This window comes from Rhinopithecus roxellana, chromosome 11, assembly GCF_007565055.1.
Source record: "Rhinopithecus roxellana isolate Shanxi Qingling chromosome 11, ASM756505v1, whole genome shotgun sequence".
NCBI lineage: Eukaryota > Metazoa > Chordata > Mammalia > Primates > Cercopithecidae > Rhinopithecus > Rhinopithecus roxellana.
The window spans coordinates 57,186,602-57,206,706 of NC_044559.1; positions in this window are offsets into that span (position 1 = coordinate 57,186,602).

Sequence of the window (20,105 nt, forward strand, 5' to 3'; positions counted from 1 at the left end):
AGCTACCTGGGAGGCTGAAGGAGGAGCATCACTTGAACCTGGGAGGCGGAGGCTGCAGTGAGCTGAGATCGCGTCACTGCACTCCAGCCTGGGCAGCAGAGCAAGACTTGGTCTAAATAAATAAATAAATAAATAAGATGAGGATGATATTAGTGCCTGTCTCCCATTGCTGCTGGGAAGATTCAAAAAGCAAATGAGTGCACAGCATAGAACATTTGTGGCTGAGTTTGCTGCTATCACTGTCATTGCTATAATTTTTGTTAGTGTCTCACTTGGCTACCAATTTATATTTATGGCATCTCTTTTGGTAATTTTCTGAAGCTCTGGAGTCCCTCTCTGGCCTATGGCTCTCTTTATTTTCCTTGGGAGTGTGTGTTGTACAGAACATAACTGGTGCTATTGAAATAAAACAGAACTTCAAAGGCTACAAACAGCTGCTTGTTTGTTTAATATATAGCATTGGCAGTTCCAACAAATAGTTGGTCAAGGGTCCCTTGTCTGAGCCAAATTTTGCTCTTCAATATTATTAACGAGGATTTCACTGATAAACTGTGGTTAAGTCAAACTTTGATATTTGAATAAATACACTCAGCCGCAATCACACGTGGGAGGCTCCTTTGAGAGCCTCCAAGTAAACGTTCTTGAGCGACTGGATTGCAAGCCAGCAGGAGTCGCAACCCCACATAGGCGCTGCAGTGATCATATTTCTTTCTTTCTGGGGGAAAGAACAGCTAAAGGTTGGTGCAAAAGTAATTGCAGTTTTTGCCATACTTTTTTTTTTTGAGACGGAGTCTCGCTCTGTCGCCCAGGCTGGAGTGCAATGGCGTGATCTTGGCTCACTATAATCTCCACCTCCTGTGGGATTATAGGTGCGTGCCACCACACCCAGCTAATTTTTGTATTTGTAGTACAGACAGGGTTTCACCATGTTGGCCAGCCTGGTCTGAAGCTTCTGACCTCAGGTGATCTGCCCGCCTCGGCCTCCCAAAGTGTTAGGATTACAGGCGTGAGCCACCGTGCCCAGCCGTCATAACTTTCAATGGCAAAAACTGCAATTACTTTTGCAGCAAGCTAGTATGTAGTATGTAGTATGTGGATTCCAAACACCAAATCCCTCAGTCAGAACGTTGGGGCAGAGCTTCCTCAGAGCCCACTTAGAAGTGGGCAGGTTTGCCCTCTCCTCGCAGGACCCCTGACTCCAGGATCCCCTCCTCTCATTCTGAGGACCCCTCAGGAAGCACAAGTGCTCTGCATTTTTCTGACTTCATTTTCCCATCAAAACCGACTTGCTTTCCAGCCTGTCCCTCTACACCCTGCTAGGAATAATCTGATAAACTGAATCTAGTTGCTGTAGACTGTATGTGTGTGTGCATGATGTGTATGTGTAAAACAGCATAAGTGCAGAAATTGTCTTGAAAAACATTAATGGTTGAGTCTGTTAAGCTCCCAGATTTAAGTCACATTTTAACAAATGTCCATGATGCCTTCAAATAAAAGACAGAATAACATAGAGAGACCTGGTTTCAAGATCAGTAGGAGAGACTTGTTGGAGGAAGTCATTTCTACTATCTCTCAAGTCCTGTGACATCTCTATGACAAGTTCAAATGTTATGTTGGCCTTGAAAACAGCATTAGAGATCAAATGCTGCATACATCAAGTCCAAAGGTCCTGGGTTGACTGAAGCTTTGTGGCCATTGATTATTTTGAAACGGTTTATTGTTGGAAGAGACTGTAAATATGGCTGGGGGACAGTGTGAAGTAGTGCCAGAGTTTTGAGGCTAGACCAGGGTTTCCAGTCTTGGCTTGTGTGTTAGTATCGTTGAGGAATGTGACATGTTTCTAATAGAAACAGTGACTGTGCTGTCATGCCCCTCCGCAAGCATCCAACCTGGGAGAGAAGTTTGAAGAGATAACAAGCTTCCTTCAATCTCCTCCATCTCTAGTTAGGAATCACCTATCTGGCTGGGCACAGTGGCTTACGCCTGTAATCCCAGCACTCTGGGAGGCCTAGGTGGGCGGATCACTTGAGGTCAGCAGTTGGAGACCAGCCTGGCCAACATGGTGAAACCCCCTCTCTACTAAAAATACAAAAATTAGCCAGGTGTGGTGACGTGTGCTTGTAATCCCAGCTACTGGGGAGGCTGAGGCAGGAGAATCGCTTGAACCTGGGAGGCAAAAGTTGCAGTGAGCTGAGATTGTGCCACTGCACTCCAGCCTGGGCAACAGAGTGAGACTCCATCTCAAACACACACACACACTCACACACACACACACACACACACACACACACACACAGAAGAATCACCTACCTAGACCTACTGGCTCTAAGTCCTAGTTATGCCAATCATCAGCTAAGGGAGTTTGATAGGTTATTAAGCCTCTCTTAGTTTCCTCATCTGTAAAATGGGGACAATAATATATAGCTCGCAGTATGGTTAAGATTGAATGAGATAACGTAAGTCAATTGCCTTGCACATTGTAGACAATCCCAAAATGTTAGTTTCATTACCTGCATAGTCAATTCCCTCGCGGCTGAAATGAGGCCTCTGGCCGTTAAGTGAGTTGCTCCAGATCAGCACACATCAGATATTTCTACATATCGGTGGCCAGGATTTTACAAATTATAACTGATTGACAAAGTTAATCTTCAACGAAGCCCATTTGCCATTGATGTCCTTTCCAGAAACACAGAGGGCATGATTCACTCTGGGACAAGTGCTTCTCAGGTCTCAGGGTAGATGTGAGCTTTCAGGCCGTCAACTTCTAACAAATTATGTCCAACACAAGCATGGTAATTTTGTGACAATTGTTACTCTGCTGGAAGTTGAGATGAGACGACCAAATGTATAATTTTCGTGTTTCAACTTTTCTACGCCACGTTATTATCTTTAAATAGAAAATGATGTACAAACAGAATGGTTAGGTGCTCTCCCCCCCTTCTTTCCTGTTAGGTCTCTTCAAACCTCAGTCTTCAAGTTGTCTAGAAAGTGCTGTTTTCAAATATGAAGGGCCAAAGTTTCAATTGGCCTGCTTTCTCTGTCCTTCTGTTATTTACAGGTGCTGATTCTCAATGCAAAAATTCCAATTTACTCGTGTAATTATCCAATTTATATGCACAAAGGTGGGCTGCCACTCACAAAAATTAATGCAGCCCCAAATACTGCAGGTGAGGCCAGTTCTTATGTGATTCTTACTTACCACATTCAGACCTGGCTGGGAACTTCACTGGCTAAATTATTTAAGTTATGCCACATCTCTTAATTTTATGTTAGTTCCTTGATGTGGCCCTAATCTAATTTGCCCACAGAAGAATCTAGATTTGACTTTACGGGCAGCGGTGAGCTCAGTGAGTTCCTCAGAAGGGTGATGTGATGCTGCTGGAATGTTTACACAATGAATGATTGACTGAGACAAATGAGGAGGCCATCACCACTGAAGCAATGGGTATTGGCTGGAACATGTCCTGGAGATCTAGAAGGACAGCACATCTAGTGTGTCGTAGGTGGGTAAGAAAAGGACTTGTTCCTTAAGAAGTTTGGTCATACTCAGGTTGACTGAGATGACTCTAAGAGTCTCAAACTGCCTAAGAAAATATGGGTTGTTTTGACTGGAGGGAGAAGTGATTTAAGTGTTCTTGTGTAAAGACATTAAGTCTGGTAAGGACATGGGCTTTGATGGAGGGGACCACATCTCATTCATTTCTATTATTATTATTATTTTGAGACCAGATCTCTCTCTGTTGCCCAGGCTGGAGTGCAGTGGTGCGATCTCAGTTCACTGCAGCTTTGACTTCCTGGGCTCAGGCAATCCTCCCATCACAGCCTCCTGAGTAGCTGGGACCACAGGCACATGCCACCAGGCCCAGCTAATTTTTTGTATTTTTAGTAGAGATGAGGTCTTGCCATGTTGCCCAAGCTGGTCTTGAACTCCTGGGCTCAAGTGATCAGTCTGCCTGCCTCCACCTCCAAAAGTGCTAGGGTTATAGGCATGAGCCACTGTGCCTAGCATCCTGTAGTTTTTTATACAGTGTTTTGACCTGAGTGCACAGATGTTCAATCAGATAATTGGTGGATAATTGACTAAGTGACGTGGGAACATCTGAACAATAGGATTAGAAGACAAAGCAGGTCCAGGATGGCTGAGTCAGGTTTTGGTATTGAAGTTTTACATGACTGACAATTTTAACTACGTAAGATGGCCAGTGAGTAAAAGATACGTAAAAAACAGCATGTTCCAAAGAATGTTCTTCTCTGACAGATTTCTATCTCTCTGGGTTACTTGATCTGGTTGTTTGTCTCTGGGTGGCTGACTTTTCCTTACCCTACCGTTATGCGAACAGTAAGAGAAAGTGGAGTTCGGTGTCTCTAAACCTGGACTGGTGTGGCTATCAGGAGGCAGGAGGAAAATGATTTTACCTGGCATTGAAAATGGTAAAGTCATGCTCATGAAGCCCCATTAAGGCAGGACTGCCCTTTGTCCTGAATGTGATTCTGCAGCCGGACCATGCATGCAGGTACCCAGTGATGACAAGGGGACCCTGACAGCTAGGCAAATGACAACCAAGTGGATACCATAAGCCTGAAGTTATGCAATGTTCATATCTGTTCTATTAAAAGCTGCTGCATACCCGTAGTATGTTTCTATCTTTGTGCCTGGCAAGATTTTTTTAAGCTCTTAAAATGACTTGCCATTTAGGTAGGCAAGGCTCCAAAGAATTAAACTGGAAATAACCACAGAGGCTGGCTTTGTGTTTTGACTGGCCTGCAAAAAGAGGAAATTTCCCCTTCTCTCCTTTCTCACATCTCTTTCTCTTTTTTCCTTTTGGATTATCGTCATGTGGTCTTCGTGTGCCGCTCATTTATTCAACAATCTGTAGAAATTTAACATCAAATAATTAATGATTTCCCTGACAAATTTAAGGAGACAATTGCACTAAAATTCCTCTGATATCCACAGCATATTTAAAAGTCTCATTTAGGCTGGGTGTAGTGGCTCACGCCTATAATCCTAGCACTTTGGGAGTGGGAGGTAGTGAATCACTTGAGGTCAGGAGTTCGAGACCAGCCTGGCCAACATGGTGAAACCTCATCTCCACTAAAAATACAAAAATTAGCTGGGTGTGGTGGTGGGTGCCTGTAATATCAGCTACTTGGGAGGCTGAGACAGAATCACTTGAACCTGAGAGGAGGAGGTTGCAGAGAGCCAAGGCTGTGCCACTGCACTCCAGCCTAGGCTACAGACCAAGACTCTGTCTCAAAATAAATAAATAAATAAATAAATAAATAAATAAATAAATGTCTAATTTAACAGTAACATGCTTGGCTTTTGATGCTTTTTGATTTGCCTTATTATCATTATTTTTTGCATCAAGATGTTTTCAGCTGTAATCTTTTCTGCCTCCTCTCTGGTTCTCCACATCTGTGGGCTTCCCTGGCTCCTTTCGAAGGGAAGCATGGTAATGAGAGAGGGTAACGTACAAAGGTCAGAATGTGCCCTTTTTGCTCTGGCAAGCCAAAAATGTTAACGTGACTGGTGGTGCTAAAAAGCAAGCTCCCAAATTGGCCTGTTAATCTTCACTGGTCACGTTTGAGGAATTTTCTCTATTCCACTTTCCTGATAGGGAAAGTGAATTCCAAACCCAAGGCCAATACTTTCAAGGTTATGGGAAAAGTAAATGCTTTAGTGTCTGCAAATAATCCTTTCTTGCCGCAAGAAGAATATACCTATTAATAAAATAAAAATTGTTGTGCAAATATTTCTTTAAAGAGAGACAATAAAAATGACAAGGTGTTTTATACAAAGACCTCCAGCCCATTGTAAATGTCCTGAGTGACTACTAATGCTGTATTAACCCCAGAGAAAACTGCTTGTAGGGCATGAGCTCAGGAGTCCTCGACTCTGGGAAGCACTGTTTGAGCTGAGACCCTCTCAGCCTATTTAAAAATAAGTGGAAGGTGGCCTCCCTTCAGGAGGGACACATCTCTCCTTTGCCTCCAAAGTGGTTTAATGTGAAATATATTTGGCCTTTGTCCCTGGTTCCTGATACTGAGTTCCTAAAACCCTGGGAATTTCCTGAGTGATAGGAATGTCTTTTGTTATTCATAATGAACGCCTTTTGATCACACCCGAGTTTATGTTAATGAGGTGACTTAGGGTGGGGTCCCTAAATAGCCTTAGGTTGGGGTTGAGGAAAGACCAAGCCGCTAGAAGTCTGGAATTTTCAGCCCTACATACTAACCTCTGGAAGGCTGGGGGAACTTGCAGGTCAACTCCTATGGAAACTCTCTGTCAAGATTTGATGAGCTTCTGGGTGGTTGAACATGGGGAGATGCTGGGAGTGTCAAAGGCTTTTGAGCCAGAGCAATTCCATCTTGAACAGGGGCTGGGTGAAATAAGGGAGAGACCTACTAGGCTGCATTCCCAGGAGGTTAGGGAATTCTAAGTCACAGGATAAGACAGGTGGTTGGCAAAAGATACAGGTCACAAAGACCTTGGTGATAAAACAGCATGTAAAGAAGCCGGCCAGAACCCACAAAAACCAAGATGGCAACAAGAATAACCTCTGGTGGCTCTCACTGCTCATTATATGCTAATTATAATGCATTAGCATGCTAAAACATTCCCACCAGCGCCATGACAGTTTACGAATGCCATGGCAAAGTCTACAAGTTACCCTATATGGTCTATAAAGGGGAAGAACCCTTGGTTATGGGAATTGCCCACCCCTTTCCCGGAAAACTCATGAATAATCCACCCTTTGCTTGGCATATAAACAAGAAATAACTAGAAGTATAATCAGCTGAGCAGTCTACGACAGTGGACCTATAGAGTAACCATTCTTTTAGTCTTTTACTTTCCTAATAAACTTACATTCACTTTACTCTGTGGACTCGCCCTGAATTCTTTCTTGCATGAGATCCAAGAACCCTCTCTTGGGGTCTGGATAGGGACCCCTTTCTGGTAATAGGAGGGTTGTATGTGGGAGAGGGCATGAAGGCTCCACAACCCCCATACTGAGAGAGAGTACTAGCTGGATTTGCTAGGCCGACTAAGAATCCCTAAGCCTAGCTGGGAAGGTGACCGCATCCACCTTTAAACATGGGCTTGCAACTTAGCTCACACCTGACCAATCAGAGAGCTCACTATAGTGCTAATTAGGTAAAAACAGGAGGTAAAGAAATAGCCAGCCATCTATTGCCTGAGAGCATGGCCGGAGGGACAAGGATCAGGATATAAACCCAGGCATTCAAGTCGGCAACAGCTATCCCCTTTGGGTCGCCTCCCCTTATATGGGAGCTCTGTTTTCACTCTATTTCACTCTATTAAATCTTGCAACTGCACTCTTCTGGTCCGTGTTTTGTTATGGCTCAAGCTGAGCTTTCGCGTGCCATCCATCACTGCTGTTCGCTGCCATCGCAGACCGCCGCTGACTTCCATCCCTCTGGATCCAGCAGGGTGTCCACTGTGCTCCTGATCCAGTGAGGCGCCCATTGCCGTTCCCCATCGGGCTAAAGGCTTGCCATTGTTCCTGCATGGCTAAGTGCCTGGGTTCATCCTAATCGAGTTGAACACTAGTCACTGGGTTCCACGGTTCTCTTCCGAGACCCAGGCTTCTAATAGAGCTATAGTACTCGCTGCATGGCCCAAGATTCCATTCCTTGAAATCTGTGAGGCCAAGAACCCCAGGTCAGAGAACAGGAGGCTTGCCACCATCTTGGAAGTGGCCAGCCGCCATCTTGGAAGTGGCCTACCACCATCTTGGGAGCTCTGGGAGCAAGGACCCCCCGGTAACGGTACCTTACCCTCTCCATCTTTCCATTTGGATGTTCATCGCTGCCCTTTATAATAGACCAGTAAATGTAAGGGAACTGCTCCCTTGAGTTCTGTGAGCCATCATTGTGTTACTGAACTGAACTGGGGTCCGCTCTCCTGATGCAGTAAAGTCAGACACTGAGAACCAGGTTTGCAGCTGGAGGAAAAAAAACAGCATTTATTGGATGGCACCCTACAAGGAGAATGGGCAGCTAATAGACCCAAATTCCCCAATAACTTACAGGCAAAGGTTTTTAATATTTATTTGTTTGCTTGTTTGTTTTTTGAGATGGAATTTTGCTCTTGTTGCCCAGGCTGGAGTACAGTGGTGTGATCTCAGCTCACTGTAACCTCCGCTTCTTGGATTCAAGCAGTTATCCTGCCTCAGCCTCCCAAGTAGCTGGGATTACAGGCATGCACCACCACTCCTGGCTAATTTTTTGTGTTTTTAGTAGAGACAGGGTTTCACCATGTTGGTCAGGCTGGTCTTGAACTCCTGACCTCAGGAGATCCAACCACCTTGGCCTCCCAAAATGTTGGGATTACAGGCATGAGCCACTGAATCTGGCCAGGCAAGGGTTTTTTAAAGGCTAGGGTACGTTTCAGGAAAACAAGTTGCAGGTCAAATCTTAAACCAACACACGGAGGTTAAGCGTTAGTCTGGCGTTGGGGTGTGACTCCTTCCAGGCCCCTCAGGAAGAAATTTAGAGAAAAAATGGCAGTCAGAGGTCAGTCCTCAGTTTCCCTTCAAGTGACATCCATGTGACATCATGTGAGTTGCTTCCAAAAAACAATGCAAGTACATATGTCAAGATGTTACCCTTCCATTTATATAGGGATCCCAAACACCTTGTGGCTCTGGCTTGCTTGGGAGATTACTGCTGCTATCTTCTTGCTTATCAGGCTGCTCATTTACTTTTTTTTTTTTTTTTTTTTTTTGACACAGGGTCTTTTTCCATTGGCCAGGCTAGAGTGCAGTGGTGCAATCATAGCTCACTGCAGCCTCCAACTCCTGGGCTCAAGTGATCCTCCCTGCTCACCCTCCTGAGTAGCTGGTAGCTAGGATTACAAGCACATGCCACCATGCCTGGTTAATTTTTGTATTTTTTGTAGAGATGGGGTTTCACCGTGTTGGTCAGGCTGATTGTAAACTCCTGGGTTCAAGTGATCCTCTCACTTCGGCCTCCCAAAGTGCTGAGATTGCAGGTGTTAACCACTGGGCCTAAGTGCCTGGAAATTCCCTTATAGAGACTCAAGACTTCTCCTGGAAGCCCTAAGAGGGGTCCCTGCTCCGTCTCACTAGCAAATTATCCAATCCAAAGGGGTGGAATCATGAGACCCTGATTTATAGCCAGTTAATCAAAAGCACAAGCTGCAACCCATGATTCGCCATTGGTGTCTGAAGTGGGGGCAGCCTTGTGTGGCTGAGCCCTCAATCTGCAGGTCTGACAGTAGTTCCAGGTAGTGTCAGACCCAGTAACAGAATTGAATTGAATTATAGGACACCCAGTTGGTGTCTGCTGGAGAATTTCTTGGTGTATTTGAAAAAACAAAACCAAAACCAAAACCACGTATCTGGTTGCAGAAGTGTTATATGTTGAGTGTGAAAGCAGAGAGAAAAAACAGTTTGATTTTTCCTTTACATAAAGGTTCTGAGTAAAGGAAGGAATGGAAAGAAACAGAAGGTTCTGGTATCACCTGGTGTAAATGAAATTCAGGGCAGTCAGTAACAAAGTCATCTTTTAAAGCTCTAACAATCAGAAAGCTTAAATGTGTTTTATTTTTAGGTTTATAAAACTTATAACTGGAAAAGATGTTACATCTCAGATATCCACTCTTCACACTTCTTTTGTCTTCCCTTCCCTTCTCAATGAGCATCAAACCCCTCCCAGGTAAGGAAGATTTTAGGACCGAAACCTGGTTAAAGTCATAGACCAGGGACAAAGGCAATCCGACTCTGGTGGGGTGATGTGGATGAGGATGTTACTCAGAAAGGTGGCTGAGGCCACGTGGGGATCACTTGAGCCCAGGAGTTTAAGACCAGCCTCGGTAACATAGCAAGACTTTGTTTCTACAAAAATTAAAAAAAAAAAAAAAAAAAAAAAATAGCCAAAAGGCATGGTGGTGTGGACCTGTAGTCCCAACTACTTGGGAGGCTGAAGTGAAAGGATCACTTGAGCCCAGGAGGTCGAGGCTGCAGTGAGTCATGATCATACCACTGCATTCCAGCCTGGGTAACAGAATGATACCCCCATCTCTATAAGATACAAATAAAAAAAGAAATAGCCAGTCATGGTGGCACACACCTGTAGTCCCAGCTACTCAAGAGGCTGAGGCAGGAGGATCACTTTAACCCTGGAGTTTGAGGCTGCAGTGAGCCATGATTGCACCACTGCACTCCAGCCTGGGCCACAGAGCAAGACCTCATCTCAACAATTAAAACTTAAAAAAAAAGTGGCCAGCATGAGGGGTCAGAAGCAGAAATACAAAGATACATTATCCTCAAGTCAAGGCAGAATGTGACAATTGTCATAACTCATGCACAAAGAAAGCTGTGGGTCTTCAGAAGACAGTCCACATCCTGTGAGATTTAAAAAAAAAAATGGTAATAGAAAACCAATGGTTGTGGTTCAAAGTGCTCAAAAACCTAAGGTTAGATAGGAGTGTCAGATACTGAGCAAATGTGATCCTGTTGTTTTAATTTTGCATTTTTGTTTTGAGTATTGGTGGCATTTGAGACATTCCCTTAAAAAGTAAAGGATATGCACCCTTTTTATTTTATAGATAGATACAGCTTTCTTGTAGCAAGAAAGGATTATTTGCAGACACAGAAGTATTTATTTTCTCTTCATTTTCAAAGTACTTGCCTCAGGTTTGGAAATCACTTTCCATCATGAAAGTGAAATAGAGAAAATCACCCTTTATTCCTTTTGTTATTGCAAATTTGAACATAACTGTCATGTCTGTCATGACACTGGCCTTTTTGATCACTTATGTGTCAGACCCTGGGCTGGGGCCTTTAGTGACAGGATCCTACTTAATCTTCCCATTTTACAGAGGAGGAAACAGAGGTTCAAATTGCTTAATTGGTCCAAGGTCCCAAGAGACTTAAACCAGGGCTGTCCGGTGTGGAAGCCCAAGCACCTTCAGTTTCACTTCACTGCTTGGGACTGGTACTCCCTCAGTGCACACATGAAACCACCTTTGCCAGATTACGATAGTAAGAGAAATCTGACATAACTGATGCCATCTTGCTTCTGACCTCCAAGTTGTCCTTGATCATTCCTGGGTATAGGCCAAACTAACTTTGGGAGAAGTTTAGTTTACAGTTTAACTTGAAGGCAAAGATGATAATAGTCTCTCCCTAAAATTAACGCTCTCCTTGTTTAGGGATTGAAAACCACCTTTGTGAGTCTAAGAAGAGAGCATGAGAATAGGATTATGGGAAGGGCATGAACTGTGCTAAAATGTAACATAGTTTCTATAATCCCTTACTGCTCAGAAGTCCTATAGCCGGGAGTCACAAGGTTTGTGATTTCCCCAAGTGCACCTATAGATAACATTGCCATTGTAAAACTGAAGATGGGTTTTTGGAGATATTTCTCAGACTGACCCTACCCAGGCTCATGACTCATGACTCAACTGGTCCTGTAGCCCCACACCCCTGTGATTTAATTCACAACCAATCAACAGCACCCATTTCCTAGTCCCCTGCTCACCAAATCGTCCATAAAACGATTTTATTTTTATTTATGTATTTATTTATTTATTTATTGAGATGGAGTCTTGCTCTGTAGCCCAGGCTGGAGTGCAGTGGCGCAATCTCTGGCTCCGTCCCCCAGGTCCACAGCCTCCTGAGTAGCTGAGACTACAGGCGCCTGCCACCACGCCCTGCTAATTTTTTTGTATTTTCAGTAGAGACAGGGGTTCACTGTGTTAGCCAGGATGGTCTCGATCTCCTGACCTCATGATCTGCCCACCTCGTCTCCCATAGTGCTGTGATTACAGGCATGAGCCACCGTGACTGGCCACATTTATTTTTTAATTGTCACATATGTTCATTGGGAAAATGGAAAATACAGAACATAAATAATTTCTTTTCTTTTTTTTTTTTGAGACAGAGTCTTGCTTGTTGCCCAGGCTGGAGTCCAAAGGTGCGATCTCGGCTCACTGCAACCTCTGCCTCCCAGGTTCAAGCAGTTCTCCTGCTTCAGCCTCTTGAGCAGCTGGGACTTCAAGTGCCTGCCAACACACCCGGCTAATGTTTGCATTTTTAGTAGAGGCGGGGTTTCACCATGTTGGCCAGGCTGCTCTCGAACTCCTGACCTTAAGTGATCTACCCACCTCGGCTTCCCAAACTGCTGGGATTACAGGTGTGAGCCACTGCACCCGGCCAAGAAAAATATTTTAAGAGAAGCATTCACAATTCTACTACCCCAGTTTTTGGGGGAGTGTCATAGGAATACATATTCATCTACACAAAGTAATTACATAAATATATTAAATATACAATTATACAACTACCTTTTACCATTCAACATTTTTTATCTTAAGCATTTTCCATAATATTAACTATGCCTCAAAATATCATTTTTGAGGACTGAATGAATTACTATCTTTTGGATATCCAAAGGTTAATATTAACAGTATTCCATTGGTATGCCACTTAGAATTTATTTAGCATAAACAAATAACCCTAATGGACAATCTTATATTTATTTATCTTTAGGTTTGTGTGTGTTTTTGTATAGATGGTTAAGTAGCTTGCTTTCTTAGGACAATGTCTAGTAGGAGAATGCCTAGATTAAAGATTATGAGCATTTTCACAATCCACATTTGGATCCTAGGTCAGTTTTTCAAAGTCATCCATGCCAGGAGCTGCTGATTTATAGCCAGTCTCCTTTGGCGAGGGTAGACTGCCATAACGGACAATTCCAATTTATGATGGGTATCGTCCCAATTGGCAGATACAAGGCTCTGTGAGTTTGGCAGCAATAGGTTCCATCCAGGGCTTATTTTACCTCCACCTGCCCAGAGTTCATTATGGACCCTGGAGGAAGGCCCATCCATCCACAATGAACTCCTAGTGGGCAGAGGAAACAATGGCAGCTATTGAGATGCTGGCTGGAGATGTCAACTTTATGCAGACAACTGTGTCTCTCTTATTCAGTTCACCAGCTGCCCCTGAATATCCCAGTGAACTACTCACCCCTCAAATGTCCTTCTTAACGGGATGAGGGGGAGGACTGGGAGAAGGATAACAAATGTCTGCTGGATAAAGCAATTCATCTCTAGGAAAATAAGAACGAATGTGGAAAGTGCGTCTGGAGAAGATGCTGTATTCTATTTTTGGCCAAATGTGAACATCTATAGGTAAATTGCTCTGTTTCCAGCACATCCAGATTTGACCACCTGTGAATTTAATTGGGGCATACCCAAGTAGCAATTTAGGTAATCTGCTCATTTATAAAGTTGGTGCCTGTGATTTATCCCCAGAACGAGGGGGAGTTGGTTTTCTTTTGATTTTTCAAAGTTGAAAAAAAAAAATGGTTATCTTACTTGAGGCTAGTTTAAAGTTTAAAGGAGGGCAGTGACCCAGGGTCATTGGTCACTTTGTGCATCCATCTGTTTCCTCTGGGTCACAAGTCAATGTAGCCTCTCTGTTTTCAATTATTATATTATTCTCATTCTCTGGGCTGGCGGGAGTCCCTGCTCCAGCAGCTGTCAGTCTGTTCCCAAACAGCAGCTCTGAAATGGCATCTGATGCGGGATCTGGGTGGACAGGGTCCAGAGAGCTGCTGACTGGGAGAAAGATGCATTTGGGGGTGAAGTGATTCATTATGTCCATGGTAACGAGAAATGCAGGCATTTGATAATTTCAGTTGCACTCAAAGCTTGCAATGGAAGGCACTGTTTCACCGCAGCAAGTTAGACACTATGCACAGTGCATTCCTCGGTGGTTTATCTTGGAAGGGAATGGATTCTGACTGTGGACTCCCTGAAGGGACCCCCGGTGTCTCCTTTATCTCTAGCCTCAGAGTTCAGCACTTGGCCCAGCCCACTCCGTGACTGTGAATTCATGGGAAATGGCCTTAAACAACAAATCTTTTTCATCACACTCAGATTTGTACTAGGAAAAAATAACCTGGAAAGAGGCCTGCATCGACTAATTTTGATTAACCTACAAGTGAACCAAGTCACTCACCCCTGCAGCCAATTCTGCTCCCTCCAGTGAATATGGGTGTCAAAATTAAAGCAAGAACATAATTTTTAAAAATAAGTACATTTCAGGCTGGGCGTGGTGGCTCATGCCTGTAATCCCACCCTGGGAGGCCGAGACAGGTGGATCACCTGAGGTCATCAGGAGTTCAAGACTAGCCTGGCCAACATGGTGAAACCCTGTCTCTAGTAAAAATAGAAAAATTTGCTGGGCGTGGTGGCATGCCTATAATCCCAGCTACACAGGAGTCTGAGGCAGGAGAATTGCTTGAACCCAGGAAGTGGAGGTTGCAGTGAGCTGAGATCAGCCACTGTTCCCAAGCACACACCCTATAAACCCAGCCTGGTAACAAGAGTGAAATGCCATCTTAAAATAAAATAAAATAAAATAAAATAAAAAACTCCATTTCAGGTAATCTTTCTGTAAAACCTCCCATAGAATCCTCTTACCCATTATCATTGAATTGCTATGGACCATGAGAGATCTTTTCTCTTTTGCCTTTCAGTAAGTAAATGATCAAATCACCCAGGACAGATGAGGCTGTCTCCCTTGTTCTTAAAGATCCCCATGATAATATCAGGTGTTGGCAAGCATGGGAAGAAATGGATTCTCTAAGGCACTGTAGGTATTAGTTGCTACTTTCAGCATTGTCTGTAATAGGAAAAATTTAAAACAGTCTAAGAATCAACAAAAAGGGAATAGTTGAATAAATTATTTTGAGCCATATTATGGAATAATTTATAAAAAGTAGATCAGTATACACTGATACAGAAAGATCACCAAGATGAATATTTTTGGAATGAAAGAATAAGTATAGAATATTATGTATAGTGTGATAGCATCTACCATATATAAATAGAATGCTATCCACCAGATATATGTACTCATGGGGGAAGTGTGTGCATGTGTGGATGTAAGAAAAAGACCTGGAAAAACATAGGGCAAATTGATTAGTGTGTTGTGCACTTTTTGAAAGGAAAATTAGGTGTGGTGGGAGAGTGTGGTCTGAGGTACTTCAACTTTATTTGTAATGTTTAAAATGAAGATAACTGGCATTTATCTATTTTTTATATATTCTATTTGTTACTTTTAATTTACTTTTTGTTTTTTTCTGAGACAAGTTCTCATTCTGTCACCCAGGCTGGAGTGCAATGGTGCCATCATATCTCATTGCAGCCTTGAACGCCTGGGCTCAAGTGATCCTCTCACCTCAGCCTCCCAAGTAGCTGGGGCCACAGGTGCAGGCCACCGCACCTGGTTAATTTTTGCATTTTATTTTTGTAGAGCTAGGGTCTCACTATGTTGCCCAGGCTGGTGGCAAACTCCTGGGCAAAGCGATCCACCCGCCTTGGCCTCCCAAAGTACTGGGACTAGAGGCATGAGCCACTGTGCCCAGTCAGTCTTATTACTTTTTATATTAGTTCACTTATTACTCTATTAAAGTAATAGTTATTATTGCTTATGAATTTATTGATTACTTATTCAATTTAAAAAGGGAAAAGTAAAGCTCTCTAGAGCGAGGCACACAGCAAGCACTCAATAGATGCTGTCAGGAATGTTGCTCGAAGGGCATGTGGTTCCAATGTTTGTTGTGTCCTTGATTACAGACTGAATCAGGCTGAAATCCTTCTCATCTTGGCTTGAGCTTATGCTTATTTTTCCTGTTTCTGCCCTCCCGTTGGGCATTTTGAAAATTTAAAGAACACGTCCAGCGTTTCCTACTCTTGTCAGAAGGCGTTTCCTTCTGACAGGCCTGTTTGACATTCTGCCTGCTTACCTGGCTCCCTTGGCAGGGAGAAAGTTCTTGGCTCTGGATCCGGCTGCCCCGGATCATGGTGGTACTCGCTGGTGAACAAGCACATCAGCTCCCTGCTCGGTTAACGTGAGCACTTACGGACAGGGTCTGTCCACATCTTCTCGACAGAACATAGGAGTGGTCCCTGCTGGCTTAGGGAGAAAAAATTAAGATTCATTTTTCCTTGTAAAAGTGATTGACCCAGGGAAAAAATGTCCACACCAAACTTGAGCTGTTAAGCTATTCTGTGGACAATTAGTTCCCTGTGGGTTGTTGCATATCAATACATATCTGCAAACTCAGAGATTTAACAACTCCAGCCAAACACACTTATCTACCCACAGTGGGATAAAGTGTTCACAGTAGATTATGTTAACTGTTGATCCAAGTTCTTTTTAGCGCATGAAAACAGCTGTCTTACTTTTCTCACAAGTCAGCGGCCTGCAGAATTCTATTACCTGAGTCAAATTTAACACAATTTAAATTCAAATAGATGAGCTTTATGATGAGAGACAAATAGAAACAGAGAATCCCATCTCTGGTGGTGGGGAGAGGCCAGGGGAGAGCAGAATCAATCTACTGGAAATTATTTTGAAGGAAGAGAGCATGCCCCAGTTTTAAATTTCGCCACTTGGCCCTGTTTGGTTCCTTCTATCAAATAATGATGTTAGTCTCACCCCCTACCCCTTGAATGGGACCCCAGCAGGATGCTACAATGATAGCCAGTACCAAGTTCTAGAAGCTTTCCCGTCTTGGGTAATTTCCTGACTTTTAAAAATGTCTTTCTTAGGTGGTTTCCATCCATGCAAACTGATGAGAAGCATATGCTGAATAAAATGCCGCCCCAGAGAAGAGCAGAGGAGACAGGAGGCCTTGAGAAGAAAATGCCCACTCTCCCAGTTTTTCTGCTTCAGCCTTGCTAGAGCTCTGCATCCAGTGCGCCGGCCTCGCCGCCAGCTGCAAGTCCATTCATTTTCAGTGGAAGCTCCACCCTCCCAAGGCCCTGGCTGGATACCATTCTCTCTTTCCTACTGCAAAAGCCAAGGTCCCCTCCAGGCTGAGGTCTGCCGGTGTAACTGCTCTTTCTGATCCAGATGACAAGATCCCCCAGTGGGATAGGCCCTCTCTCTCCCCAGGCCCTTCTATGGCCCAAGATGGCCTGGAGAAGTCACACACCCACCTCTTCCCAAGACACGGTCCTCTGAACTCTGGGGACTCCTCCTGTCCATTTTTTTTTTAAGACTCTAGAATTACTTGTTGGATCAAGTTCCTGCCTCATCAGTTGAAAATATTTCTATTATTTTTCTGTGTCTTTTAAGGTGGTGCATTATAGAAATGTAGCTGATTGTAAGTTCAACGTGTCTCAGACTGTGAAACTACATGTCTGAGAGGAGAGTTGAGAATGTCCAAACTTTGCACGTCTTGGAAGTGCGATGAGCAGGCTATGAGGCCCACACCACTGATGTTTGCTTTGTACAGAATTCTTGTCTGCAGAGTGGCAAACAGGAGTGGAGTTGTGGCTGAATCAGATTCTGCATCCTAGCTGTGGCCACTGTTCCCCAGCACACACGCTATACCTGTCTAAGGGCCTCCCTCTAGGTTCCCCTGCTTCTCTCTTTCTATCTCACATACATCTTTTACCAGCTCCCTTGCGTTGAATATCAAATAATATTAAAATCATACAGGCATACTTCCAATATATTGCAGGTTTGGTTCTAGACCACCACAATAAAACAGTTATCACAATAAAGTTAGTAACACAATTGTCTTTGTTTTCCAGGGCATGTAAGTTATATTCACATGACACTGTAGTTTTTTAAGTGTGCAATGGCATTATGTCTAAAAACCTATGTAAACACCTTAATTTAAAAATATTGCAGCCAGGCATGGCGACTCATGCCTATAATCCCAGCACTTTGGGAGGCCAAGGCAGGCAGATTGTTTGAGGCCAGGAGTTCGAGACCAGCCTGGCCAATATGGAGAAACCTCATCTCTACTAAAAATACAAAACTTAGCCAGGCAGAGTAGCATGCACACAATCCCAGCTACTCCAGAGGCAGAGGCATGAGGATTGCTTGAACCCGGGAGGTGGGGGTTGCACTGAGCCAAGATTGTATCACAGCACTCCAGCCTGGGTCACAGAGTGGGACTTCATCTCAAAAAATAAATAAATTAATAGTACTAAATAAATAAGTAAAAATATTGCTAAAAACGTTAATGATTATCTGAGCCTTCAATGAATAAATTGTCGTCTTTTGTTGGTAGAGGGTTTTGCCTCAGTATTGATGACTGCTGACTGATCAGGGTGGTGGTTGCTGAAGACTGGGGTGGCAGTGGTCGTTTTTTAGAATAAGACAGCAATGTAGTTTGTTGCACGGATTGACTCTTCCTTTCATGAGAGATTTCTCTGTAGCATGCAATGCTATTTGATAGCATTTTACCCACAGTAGAACTCCTTTCACAATTGAAATTAATCCTCTCAAACCCTGCCACAGTGTTATCAACTAAGTTTATGGAATATTCTAAATCTTTTGTTGTCATTTCAACAATGTTCACAGCACCTTCACCAGAAGCAGGTTCCATATCTTCAGAAAGCAATTTCTTTGCTCATCCATAAGAAGCAACTCCTCAACTGTTCAAGTTTTATCATAAGATTGCAGCAATTCAGTCACATCTTCAGGCTCCATTTCTAATTCTAGTTCCCTTGCCATTTCCACTACATTTGCAGTTCTTCCCTCCACTGACGTCTTGGACCCCAAAATGTCATCCATGAGGGCTGGAATGAACTTCTTCCGAACTTCTGTTAATATGGCTATTTTGACCTCCTCCTATGAATCATGAATGTTCTTAATGGCATCGAGAAAGGCGTATTGTTTCCTGAAGGTTTTCAATGTAAACTATAGCCTTACAAAATATATTCCTTAAATAGTAAGACTTGAAAGTCGAAATTTCTTCTTGATTCATGGGCTGCAGAATGGATGTTAACAGGCATGAAAACAACATTAATCTTCTTGTACATCTCCATCAGAGCTCTTGGGTAACCATCAGGTGCATTGTCAATGAATGGTAGTATTTTCAAAGGAATCTTTTTTTGTCTAAGCAGCAGGTCTCAACAGTGGGCTTAAAATATTCAGTAAGCTATGCTGTAAACAGATGTGCTGTCACCTAGGCTTTGTGGTTCCATGTATAGAGCTCAGGTTGAATACATTCAGAAGAATTTTTAAGGGCTCTAGGATTTTCAGAACAGTCAATAAACATTGGCTTTAACTGAAAGTCACCAGCTGCATTAGCCCCTAAGAGAGTCAGCCTTTCCTTTGAAGCTTTGACGCTAGACAGTGACTTCTTTTCTCTAGGTATGAAAATCTTAGGTGGCATATTCTCCCACAGAAGGCTGTTCATCTACACTGAAATTCTGTTGTTTAGTGAAGCTATCTTCATCCATGATCTTAGCTAGATCTTCTGGATAACTTGCTGCAGCTTCTCAACCAGGATTTGCTGCTTCACCTTGCACTTTCATGTTGCGGAGATGGTTTCTTTTCTTAAACCTCATGCACAAACCTCTGCTAGCTTCCAACTTTTCTTCTGCACCTTCCTCATTTGTCTCAGCCTTTATAGAATGGCATGAGGCAGAGCCTTGCTGTGGATTAGGCATTGGCTTAAGGGAATGTTATGGCTGGTTTGATCTCCTACCTAGACCACTCAAACTTTCTCCATGTTGGTAGTAAGGCTGTTTTATCACTTATCTGTTCACTGGAGTAGTGCTTTTTATTTCCTTCAATAACTTTTCCTTGACACTCACAACTTGGCTAACTGGATCAAGAGGCCTAGCTTTCATCCTATCTCAACTTTTGATGTGCCTTCCTCACTAAGCTTAATCATTTCTAGTTTTTGATTTAAAGTGATAGACATGCAACTCTTCCTTTTACCTGAATACTTAGAAGTTATTACAAGGTTATTAATTGGCCTAATTTCTGCATTTTTGTGTCTTGTGGAATAGGAAGACCCTAGGAGAGGGAGAGAGACTGGAAAATGGCCAACTGGTGGAGCATTCAGAACACACACAACATTTATTAAGTGTTCTGTCTTATATGGGCATGATTTGTGCTGCCCCCAAACAATTACAATAGTAACATCAAAGATCACGGATCACAGACTACCCTAACAGATATATTAATAACAAAAGCATTTGAAGAGTTGCAAAAATTACCAAAATGTGACACAGAGATACAAAGTGAACATATGCTGTTGGAAAAATGGTGCCTACAGACTTGCTTGAT